The following is a 12,690-nucleotide window of genomic DNA, read 5'->3' on the forward strand; positions in this document are numbered from 1 at the left end:
TAGTTCAAGATACGTTCCGTTTTAGCCATATTTCTCCAATTTTGTGCCTATTGCACTCACAGTGTACACTGAAAGAGCGTATTCATTATAAAATAGTTATACGGACCTTTAAAGGTATTTAGTATATACTAAAACAGTGGATAGTGTTTTTCGCGCGCTCTGATTGGCTACTCAAACTCCGGATATCCAGTGGTATTCACTGATTTACCTCCAGCTACCCCGAGCAAGCGACGCCAATGTCGTGTAGGTTACTAGCAAAATGGCTTCTCGGTTCGCTACCGAAACAAACAAAGAAATTTCACAAATAATCAAACAAGCTGTTCCCAAAATACTTGAAGAAAGTGAGGAAATTTGGTTTGGAAGTTTTAACAGGTAAAACTTTGTCTCTTTGACTTGAATTTTTATGAAACCGGTGAAAAAATTTCTTTGTTTACAAATGCAAATTAAACATAGATAAAAACAAGAAGAAGAAGAAAACTCAAACACCCTAAGATGGTCTAGTCAGCAGCCCAGTAACCTATGTCTTGTCTTATCTTAGTTATGTCCACTAAATAACTTTGTCAAATGTAGACGAATTCTCCTGGAGTTTGATTCCTAAGACCATACACAAATTCAGAAAGATAAAGAATATCTCGAAGTCCTTTGTTTAAGTCCTCCATAACGCGTGAAATCACAGCTCACACAGGTTCAGTGATAGCGCCACAGTACGAATCGAGTGTTACTTCAGTATTTGTGTAGGATAAAGTTCCTATGCTAAATGTGTTTTAAGGTGGCTGGATACAGTTTAACAGGGTAATTACCTCCCACGTTTGAGCATAAACTACGTCGCCATAAACAACGATTTGGAAAAATTGCCACCACAGTTGTATTAGATAAAGATGAAAATTTGTTATGATCAGGGTTGCAATGACATCGAAGTTGTCATAGCAACGAAATGACGCCATTACCTATTTTACTATTCGCCCAACCTCGAATTAGCGCCCACCTCGAGTAAGCACCCATCCTAAAGGCAGAAAAAGTTAATAAGCGTCCAGCCTCGAATAAGCGCCCACCCCACCCCATTCCCTCTCACAAAAAACTCCAATAAGAGATAATAAGAGACCCTCCCGAAGACGGAGTTTTCTTCAGAGTATTTTACAGAAACCTTGCTTTGTTACATCTCCGCTTTTTGTAATTTAGCATTTACTGTTTTGTTGCAAAATATACCAGTACACTTGCTGAGAATGGTGAAAATTTAATAAGCGCCCAGCGTCATAAGCGCCCACCTCGAATAAGCGTCCACTCTCAAGGTCAAAAAATTTAATAAGCGCCCAGGGCGGTTAATCGAATAAATACGATAGTTTTTCAGAGGCCATACCGATATTTTTCAATCGCCTTAAAAGTAATTTTATCCTTGTCTGATCGCTATAAAATTTTCACAAATGATTGACAATTAAAATTTGTCAAAATGTAGGTTTTAGTAAAATCGATACTACCATGACAACAATAAACGAAAAAATTTTAAATTTATAAACGCCTAATTTTGCACGTTCTAGACCAGCTACTGAAAATCCAAACCAAGGAACTTAAAGTTTGGTGTTCATCAAATATGAACCTCTGTAAGAAGTAAAACATTATGTCTGTTTGAATTCAACTAAAACGAAAATATATTTCAAACCTTAAATTTTCAATAACCGTGATAGATTATTTAATAAAAACTTTATAATTGACTCAAATTGCGGGCTCAAATTATTCTTAAGTAGCGTCAGAATGCTGCTTAATATCATAGTTCGATGCTAGGAAATTTTAGTGTATTTTTGTTCTTGCAATCTTAAAAACTAACCTGTTTTCTTACCACCTGTCTAAGTGCATCTTCATTGAAAATTTGGACTTTTAGCGCTTTTTTTTTATATCTCTGAAACGACTCGAACGATTTTTTTTCAAAATCTCTTGACATAATCTTCATAATATATTTATAATATCGTCTGAAACTTTCACTAAGATTGATTCACTGCAACACCTCGAATTTCAAGACAAACCTATGCTACGAACCTGTCAAAAATCCGCGCTACAACATTCACTGTTTTAACGTTATGCTAATTTTGGCAAATTAATAAGGATTTCATTTCAGTGTGAGTTTTGTCAATGTTTTACATTCAAAAGATGTGATAAATTCAAGCCAAAATGTAAGAAGGATTTCATTAGTATGTATCGAGGACCCATCGAGGCGCTCTTGTTAGCAGTTTGGGAAACATTTTGGTCTACTTTAACAAATTAAAGCGAAAGATTTTTTAACGGCTAGATAAATTTTTTTAATTTATTAAGATTCTTGAGATTAACCGTCCTTTTATGTGACCTTTTAGTTTCGATATTATTGATATATCGTAAGGCAGTAAAATAAGGGCTGCAATACGCTTTTTATTATTATTATTATTATTATTATTTTTTAATCAAAATCGAAAGAACCTTAATTTTTTTACAAAAATCTATCTAGCCTTTAAAAAATTATTATTAGTGACAATTTTTCACATCTTTGTTCATGGGGACGTAGTTTATGCTCAAACTGGGAAGTATTGACCCTAAAAAACTGTATCGAGCCACGTTAAGAGTGGTTGTCGGAGAAAACCACGCAAAATGTTACAAATGTTAACTAAGGGGGGTCAACGAAATAAGTTCATGGTAACATCATGTATAGGTCAGGTGGAGTATTGAAAAAAATATGCCAAACATAAGTTCTTCATCACTGCTCTTGTATTAGAGATACGAGCATCACTTTATTCGATCCCGTCGGACGTCATTTTTATAAGCAAATTTTGACCTATTCTGAAACTCACCGATCCCTCAACCTATTTGTCCATTACACTAGGCTTGTAGAAATAGGACTGCCTCAGATATGGAAACTAATAAAGCTTGACCCCAGCTAGCGAAACGAATCCAGCACAATTCATGAAACGTGAAGAAGAGTATAAAAATGGCCGTTAAGATGCGGGCCAAAATGAATGGCACAAGCAAATTAGGACCGGGAACTGTACAAAATCAAATTCATCCTGGGATCCCTGGGTGACCTACTAGACGCCACTGCCCAAAGTAAATGAGGGCTATTGTTCTCATTAAACAATCGCAAATCGCCGAGGAAAATCCCGCACTCGCGCCGAAAAATTCGGTAATAACATCAGATTTTGTGACTCTTTGCTTTTCTTTAATTTTGGCACGGGCAAGGTATTTGCTTTGGCGATTCGCCATTGGCTAATCGAAACGATTTTACCAAATTTCGTATGAGCATTGAGCATAACAACAACTAATAACTGCAGAGTAAGTTTCATTCACTTTAATTTTGCATTTACTACTGAACAGGCATTCCGCTATACACATATATATGAAACAAAATATCAGAAGGAATGAATAGTTTCCCGGCACACCATCATCTCTCTCGAAGGACTCGTTCTTTACTGCCCTTGGCTGGTTAGCTGTTTCATCCCACAAATAATGGTCCTAAAGTGGAACAGAAAATTAAAAGTAGAAAACACAAGCAAGCTGCTTACTATGACAGAGGAGCTTAGGTGTAAAACCCCCTAAAAAAAGGAAACGCGGTGCGAGTCGTAGCTTTGCCAGCCGAGTCTTATGGTTTAAGGCTAAACTGGAGGATCAGGTGGCGTTACGATCCCACAAGGTCCACACTGAAGATGGAAGAGTTTATCGCCGCAACCGCTCCCATCTTTACAAGGTCCCCGAGAAATATCAACCCATCTCAGATGTCAAAGCAGTCAAATCGGAAAGAACAAGCAGGAATCCAATACCTAGTTATGTAGTACAGAGGACACGCAGCGTGTCAAGGTATTTTCCTTATATTTTCATGTGCAGCTTTTCGATGGTGAAGTTCTCAAAGAAACTTCATTCCACATACTCTTTATACTTTGTGTCGTCCAACGAAATTGCATTTTCTAGCGTTGTGAAAGATAATAAAAACAATTTTCTTCGAGCGTTATTCTTTCCTCCGCAAAAAAGAAACAAACAAACAAAGAAAACAAAAACAAAAACAAAACAAAAAAATATTCAAGTTCTCTTCTAATCTTGAACTGACGCGTAAACCGATCATGTTTAGAGAGCATGATCTAATGCTTTATATACCATGATGGCTAAGCCAATCAAAACACTATAATTGCAATATCCAATGATTCAGTTTTTAATTAATATAATTATACATACCTCTCAGACATTTATTTTGTCCCTTTCCAAAATATCCTTCCTTGCAGACACACTCAAAATCTCCGTCAGTGTTACGGCACTCTGTACGAGTGGAGTCACAGTTGTGAGTTTTGGTCTTACACTCATCTATGTCTGCAAATGAAAAAAGTTAAAGATGGGTCATCAAACTGATTTAGTTCACCTTTTATGCCTATCGTTGGATGGAATGAAGTGCTATGCCTTTGATAAGTCAACTTATAGATATTTGCAGGTCCTCTGAGACTTCAAAAGGACAGTTTAAGGTGGTTCCTACCTTCTTTCCAATTGACAGTTTTAACTATAAAAGGATAAAACAAAAAAGCAATCCAAAGCCATAACAGCACTCTTGTAGAGTTGGATTATACAATGAATGCTTGATTTAAAACAACCATTATTTCGTCATTAGCAGTTACCATGGCAGCGTGTCTTAAGGATTATTTGGACCTACTTTTTAGCTTCCAGACTAATGATTAAAAAAAACCTTTACGGAGCAGATTTTTTGCAAAATTAAAAAAAGGACATTATTGTCCAGTGGAAATTTCCTTCCCTAGAATCTTTTAATGTTTTCTCTGTCGTTTCCTTTCAACTCTAACAAAATATTAAAGCAATAAAAATAGGGGGTCACCGGACTTGTTTTCTTGTAAAATACTTCGAGATTTCACAAATTCCCACGCGTTTTTTCCTGCTTTTAAAGCCTGAATTGTATAAGAACATGGGTTACTCATGCGCTGTGTTGACTACCAGTGACTGTTGCGTGTATAGTTGCAGGCATCCATCAAGTTAATTTGGTTACAGTCTTTGCAGAAAAGAAAAACTTACACGCGTCCAATTTACGCATTGTTACTAGGTTGTCCCATTCAATGTAGCGTTTGGTAACTTGAAACATCGCCTTCTGGACTCACTTTTCAACATCACGTGACAAAGCGAAGTGGCAAAGACAAAATTGTTTGCAGGAGACTGTCGGGTAAATCGACTTTAAGTTTTTAATTTTTTTCGTCGATCTTTGTAAGGACGCTACACAGTAGCTTTGGGGTAAACAAGACCCAAACAACGAAATGTAGCCAAGAAGATAAAGTGTGGTTAATTATATGGTAGTATTCTAGTTCATTATTTTTGTTGTTGTGCTAGTACTTAGAGAGCCATTGCTCCTTAAATCCCCTGTCACGATCGATCGTAGTGCACGTCTAAGTGTAACATTAAAAGAATTTTTCGGTTCCAGAAAAGGGCTGCCTGTGTTATTTTAGGCGTAACAATGCTGCATCCGAACGTACCGCAAGGTTATCTAAGAGACTGGACTAGATACCCGGTTTATGATGATATCAAAGTTAACAAGTTTTGCTTAATTTATAAATGTTTAAATGGTCAATGCCCTTATTACTTAGGCAGCAATTTAGTGCATGACAGTGACATTTAACGGATCTAGAATTTCACGCTTGGGTAAAATTGCTATACGCTGTCCTTGGTAAAACCGTTAAAAGGAAGGTGGAAAAACTTTTCTTACTTCAGCCATAAAACTTTGGAACTCTTATGTCTCCTTACCTGTTCGTATTAGCTCTAAAACCAGCATTAGATCATTCAAACGTAACTACATTAATTATTTAAAGGAATGTTATGCCGGCTAAGATAGTTTTCCTCTTAATTCATAACTTATGTTCATCTATTTATTTATTTCACTTCATTCATATTATATTCCTCTTATCTATTTCCATTTGATTTGATTAATTATTTGGGGTATTTGCCATGTTATTGTAAATGATATATCATTGTGTAAATTAAGACGAAATCCATTAGGAAATTGAATAATTTTAATTTTCAGACTGGACGAAAACCTTGTACCAGAATAATTTAAACAATATCACATTCTTTTTTTACATTTTACAAGAGCTACATTGTATAAATGTAATTATTAAAAACTGAATCATTGGATAATGCAATTCTAGCATTTTGATTGGCTTAGCCGTTATGGTATATGAGCTATTATACCATGCTCTCCATATATGGTCGGTGTACGCGTCAGTTTAAAATTGGAAGCTAGCTGAGATTTTTTTTTTCGCGAAGGGTAGAAGGGCGCCCGAACCAAATCATTTTAATTCATTTCTTAGAACACTGGAAATGCAATTTCATCGAAAGAAAAAAGACAAAAACAAACAAAAAAGCCACAAGAGCTTGTTTGAAAGTTTGTCAAAAAACACATGAAAACACATGGAACTAAAGTACCTTGACCAGCTACGAAAGAAGACAAGTGTTGTCTTCGTGATCACGAAGCCATTCGCCGATCAAGTCACTCGCCGATAGATAACTGCAGCTTGTTAATCCGACATCAAGAATATAAATCACAAGTAACCAGCGACAAATACGGGCTATGCAGCCATTCACTAAGGCAATCGAGGCCGCAGTATAGCTTCTTTTCTCGTTCAGCAAAACCAGCTTGTGGCTTCAAACACTGCTTCAAAACAAGCGACCGAGGGAATAGTTTTTCTCCGTTATTCTTGCTTTTATTACTGCACCGAAAATCCAAATTCACAGTAATTTCGACGGCTGTCACTTAAAAATTCTTTTCCTTCACATTATCTGCAAGGTTTTTATAGCTGTTCTGCTGTGTAAAATCGTAGAATCCCGATGAGTTTTTAAAAAACTAATGTTCATCGCTGCAATGTTTTAAGTTTTCATTCATGCAGTCCAGGCGAGTCCGTTCGCGCGTTGACAGTTTTGATAGACGTGTGGCATGTGAATAGCGGAAGTCCCTTGTCTTTTCCGGTTTGTTCTAGTCGGGGAGATTCAACGAGATTTTGTGGGCGTTTTTTAATAAAACAATTATTCCACTCGCGCTTGTTGGATATGCATGAGATGATTATAGCCAACTCGTCGCTACGCGCCTCGTTGGCTATCTATCATCTCATATCCAACGCGCCCTCGTGGAATAATTGTTAATTAGTTATCTGTAATAACACCAAAGAAAATTTCTTATGAGGGCCAGAGAAAATAAAAGTCAAATTTCACCAAAAAACACCTCACACATGAAATGTTTAGAATTTTACCTGTGTTTTCACACTTCTTGTGAAATTTAACATTATTTTTTCGGGCTCCAATGAGAAATAGTCTTTGGTGTTATTACAAATAATTAATTATATCTACAGCCCTTGAAAAGTGTAAAAAACCATGCTATATTGTTTAATTTTTCTGGTACAAGGTTTTTGTCCACTGGAAATTGAAATTACTCAATTTCCTGATGGATTCCGTCTTATCTGATGGACAGCTTTATCCCTTTAACTGAAAGTGCAGTCGGTAAGTTGATTAGCTGCTCTCCGAAGAAGAGCTGTATGTTTGATCCGATGTCAACACCTATGGTAATCAGCTGTACTGATGGGCTATTAATTCTGGAGAATTTGCGGATGATTGGAAATGTGGGCTTATTAATCCTATCATGAAGAAACCTGGATTGGATTTGCTGTACAAAAATTACAGACCAGTTAGTTACTTACAATACGTATCCAAGTTGACTGAAAAAGTCGTTTTTAATCAAGTTTACGATCACATGGTTTCAAATGTTATTTTTCCTGCGCTTCAATCTTCTTACAGGCAATTCCATAGCACTGAAACTGCACTTATCAAGGTAATGAACGATATTTTGTTAAAGATGAACTCTCAACATGTCACTATGTTAATTTTATTGGATCTCAGTGCTGCCTTTGACACTGTTGATCATCGAATACCTTTAGAGAGGCTATCTGACGAGGTTAGCATACGTGGGACTGATCTAAATTGGTTTAGATCGTACTTGTCCGATAGAAGTCAGCGCGTTGCTGTACATGGAGTTCTTTCTCGTCCTTTTGACTTGAACTGCGGGGTACCCCAAGGTTCATGTTTAGGGCCTTTGCTATTCCTAATATATGCGTCTAAGCTGTTTAAGATCGTGGAACATTATCTTCCCGATGCTCACTGTTTCTCAGATTATACGCAGCTGTATCTGAGTTTTAAACCTCTCGGCAACACTGCTGAAGCTGATGCTATACAAGCTATGGAAAAGTGCATTGACGCGGTGAGGAAATGGATGATTCAAGATCGGTTGATGATCAATGATGATAAAACGGAGTTTTTGTTGGTAGACACAAGTTATGATTAATTGGTAACAGAACTTCGTGTCGTCCTGTAATCATACTCGTGATTAAACAAATCGGACTCCCGCTACGCGGACGTCCGATTTTGTTAATCACTCGTATGATTACAGACCGAACTGGACTCCACTCAGTCCTGTTACCATTACTTATTATTATTACTATTATTATCATTATTATTATGGACACTGGTTTAGCCGCCATTAGTATAATTCGATTGTATGATCTTAATATCTCTGCATAATGGCATTCTTTATTTTATAGAATTTTGAACTTTTATTATTAATTATATCTTTTAAAATTTTTAAATTTGGTCTTAATATTTGTCCCCCCTCTGTTAAATTTACTCAGTGCCAAACAGTTCTCCGAAATTCATTAAAAGAGTCACCAAATGATTCCTTAAAAGATCTCTGGAAATCGTCAAGCTGTCACACTAATATTCAATATGATGTGTACAAATCCACTAAGGAAGTTCTTAAAGATTTCCGTTCTAATCAAGAGGATAAACTGCAACACCACCTAACATCTCAAGGTTTCTTCTTCTCAAACGTTATGAAGTATTCATTGTCGTCTGTAAATTCTATTTGGTCAGAAGCCCAGTCTAATCTGTTCTCCAAGAACGTTTACAATTTTACCATCCGCTACATCAACAACTCCCTCCCTACACGTAAGAATATGGCAAGATGGGGATTATCACAAAGTCCTGATTGCTCCTTTTGCCTTAATCTTGAATCACTCCTTCATGTTGTCGCCGGTTGTCAACAGTACCTTGATCGCTTTACCTGGAGACACGACTCAATCCTTAACTTCTTTGCCAAGTCACTTCAACCTGTAATTAATGTTCACTCTTCACTCTATGCAGATGTTAATGGTTTTCTGAACCCCTCAATAATAACTGGTGAAAATTATCGTCCAGATCTTCTTTTCCTAATCCAGTCCAAGTGCCTATATGTTCTAGAATTAACAGTTGGTTTCGAGTCTAACGTTAACAACAATGCGGTGCGTAAAAAAAGAAAAATATCTGAACTTGATCAACGAAATGAATAGACATTACAGATATGTGAAATTTGTAAAACTCTCCATGAGCTCCCTTGGCGTTTTCTCCCATGAATGCTCCACGTTCTTAGACATGATGAATGACATTGGCATTGACAAAAAGCATCAACTTTATATAATGAAGTAAATGATAAATATAGCCATTAGAGCAACATATTACATCTTTTGTTGTAGAAATACGAATTGGGATAGCCAAGACTTAATGCAATTTTGATTTCTTTTCTTTCTTCTTCTTCTTTTTTTTTTTTTTTGATCATCCAATCTCAAGCAGCATTTGTAAATTGCCTACACGTAGTGAGATTTACAATTGTACATTCAAAAAACACAAATAAAGTTTCCATTATTATTATTAATTTCAATTGAAATTTAAGGGAGGGCCACAGCTTTGTCACTGTTCTACTGGAAAGTGCTACCCCTAATAAAAAAAGTTCTTCTTCTTCTTATCACTATTATTATTGTTGGTATTCTTCTTCTTCTTCTTCTTCTTCTTTTTCTTCTTCTTCTTATTTTTATTGTAATATATTAGGTTCCAGGCTCCTTGTATTTTGCACTTGCGCAGAACATTAAAAATGGAGAACTATGCACATGGTTCGTTTTCATGCTGTAGTTTCATGACTTAAATATTACAATTACAATTATTATTATTATTATTATTATTATTATTTTTATTAGTATTAATATTATAGATGTCCGCTATGTGAATAAGGAGGAGAAAAAGACTTCAGTTGGAAAAAACAACAACAACAACAACAACAACAGATTAGTCCACCGGCCACCCGATCAAAGATGTCATCAGGTGAAAGAGTGGTCTCTAAGTTTTGTGCAAGACAACACTCTTTCGCTAAAAAAGCTGTCCTGCATGGGGAAACTCGCGCAAGATCTGGGGTAAGCCTAACTTTTTGCTTTTTGCTGCCAAGCATCACAGAAAAAGTTTTTTTTTTTTTTTCATCGATTTTGAATCTGAAGGTTAAGAATATGTGACCGTGATTGCAAATGAAGAACAGCTCATTTCCGCAGCCGCAGCAGGCAACCCCAACCCGAAGTCTTTGCCACACTCTTTCCAACAAGGTAGTGGCTCAACTGTGGACATGACATGGCTGATAAAACAGGGAAAACTTTATATGGAGAGAACAGACTGGATGGCCTGAAGAAAATGTCAGTGACCTCTGCTTATGTATAACCAGTCGGAAGTTTAAAACTTTTGGGCAAGAAACGTTTCAAGGTAGGACAAGGAAAAGTACAGCATCAAGTTCGTCACTGTTACTGGTGCTTGCAAGTCCATTCTTGGTTTGAGAGTTAGAGAGCATGCACCTACAACTGCTGACCATGTATAAACAGACTATACTTGCCATGGATTACCATGCTGTTGAGAGTGCAGTTTTTATACAAAGGAGGATTGCCTATCGCAGTACAAAGATATTTTCTCAGGAGAAGGAAAAATGGAATTATACATTCAGTTTAATTGCTGTCAGCGAAAAGAGTACGAATTGCTCTAAAACAGACGCTTAAAAAGGAATTGGACCAGTTGTCCAGCATTGGAGTGATTCAGAGAGTTGATACTCCTACTGAGTGAATCTCGGCACTTGTCCTAAGCACAAAAAATCAGGCTTTTCACAGAAACCACCTACCCCTGCCCATGATACATGATGTTCTTCTCCTGCTCTCATATCCAGTCATATGAATTATGCAGTATTGTAACCACTTTTGAAATACCTTGAGGTATTTGTATTGTCTCCAGCTCGGAAAAATTTCAGAGGCGAATTGATTTGGCACTTGAAGAACTACAAGGTCAGAAGGCTATAGCAGATGACATCCTTGTCTTTGGATCAGGGGACACAGATTAGGAAGCCCTTGGAGATCATGACACGTAAAGAGAGGTTCTCAACCGCTGCCAGCGGAAAGGCCTCAACTTGAATGCCGATAAGATGCAATTCAGACATAAGGAAGTCACTTGCCTGGACCACGTCGTATCTTCAGAGGGTCTCGGCGGTGATCCAAGCAAGCTGAGAGCCATTAATGACATACCGGCCCGCAAAGACAAGCAAAGTATCCACTAGAGAGTACTTGGCATGGTAAATTATCTGAAGAAGTTCTCCCCTGAGCTAGCCGACTTAGTCAAGCCGTTGAGAGAGCTAATCAAGAAAGATGGCTATCCAGTGACATATGCAGCTAGATCACTTACTGCCACTGAGGTCAGCTGCGCCCAAATTGAAGAAAGAACTGTTTTCAATTGCCTTCAGCATTGAGGGGTTTGAGGGCTATTTCTATGGAAAAAAGGTCTTTATTCAAACTGATCACAAACCCTTGGAGTCTATTATGTTTAAGAGTCTGCTGACTGCCCACAAGAGGTTGTAAAGAATGTTGCGACTACAAACGTTTAAATTTAAATTAGAAATAGCTTACAGTAAAGGAATCGAGATACATAATGCAGATCCGTTTAGCAAAGCTTATCTCCCTTCAACCAATAAGAATGAAGAAGTCAAGGAAGACGTGTGGAATGTCAGTGACATGAGGTCACCAACCGAAGTGGAAGCCGAGCACATGAATATGGCAAAGTTTGGACCTGCCAATTCGTCAAGTAACTTTGTCCGAAATAAAGGCTGCTAAGGCGGAAACTGATGCGGTGCTTCAGTTGTTAGCCGCCGTCATCAAGCAGGGCTGGCCAGAGAATTTGGTAGCCTGCGTAGCTTGGCGGTTTTGGTTGGGCGCGCTAAGTAATAAAGGCGGGCGAGGGCAGAGAAACCGCGAGGAGATTGGGGCGGGAGCAACTTGAAAAACCGCCCGCACGGACGGGGGGCTTTTTTGAGTCGGTCCGTACGCCAGCGTACGGATCGTTCCGATTGGTTCGGAATGTTCGCCTGTCAATCAAATATTTTGGTAATCTCCCATGGGAGAGTTTCGAGGGACTGAACAAACTATCTCCGCAAAACAAAATCAAAATATCAAAGAAGCGTTGACCGGAGCGTCGTCGATCTTGAATAGTTGACGGGAAAACAGGGCAATTATACTGAAGCCTAAACAGGAAATGGCCATTTACAGTCTTCTTCAAAGGGATGTGATGGAAATTTTATTAACAAGATTTGGCAAGAGCATGATCTTTACTGTCTTTGAAAACCTGTATGATCACAATTTCCCCTCTAAAAAGTACTATCGACGACCCGATATCGGAAATATTGTGGCTGAGCTGTACAGCAATGGACCTTTTGACAGAAACAGTAAATTTCAGTGCTTCGAGAACGGTCACCTCAATTTTCTCTATTACTCGGTGTTAGAGAATAACGCACTCCAGCGCAAAACATCGAACGGTGTCCGCGAT

Source organism: Porites lutea, chromosome 3 (assembly GCF_958299795.1).
Source record: "Porites lutea chromosome 3, jaPorLute2.1, whole genome shotgun sequence".
NCBI classification, from domain to species: domain Eukaryota; kingdom Metazoa; phylum Cnidaria; class Anthozoa; order Scleractinia; family Poritidae; genus Porites; species Porites lutea.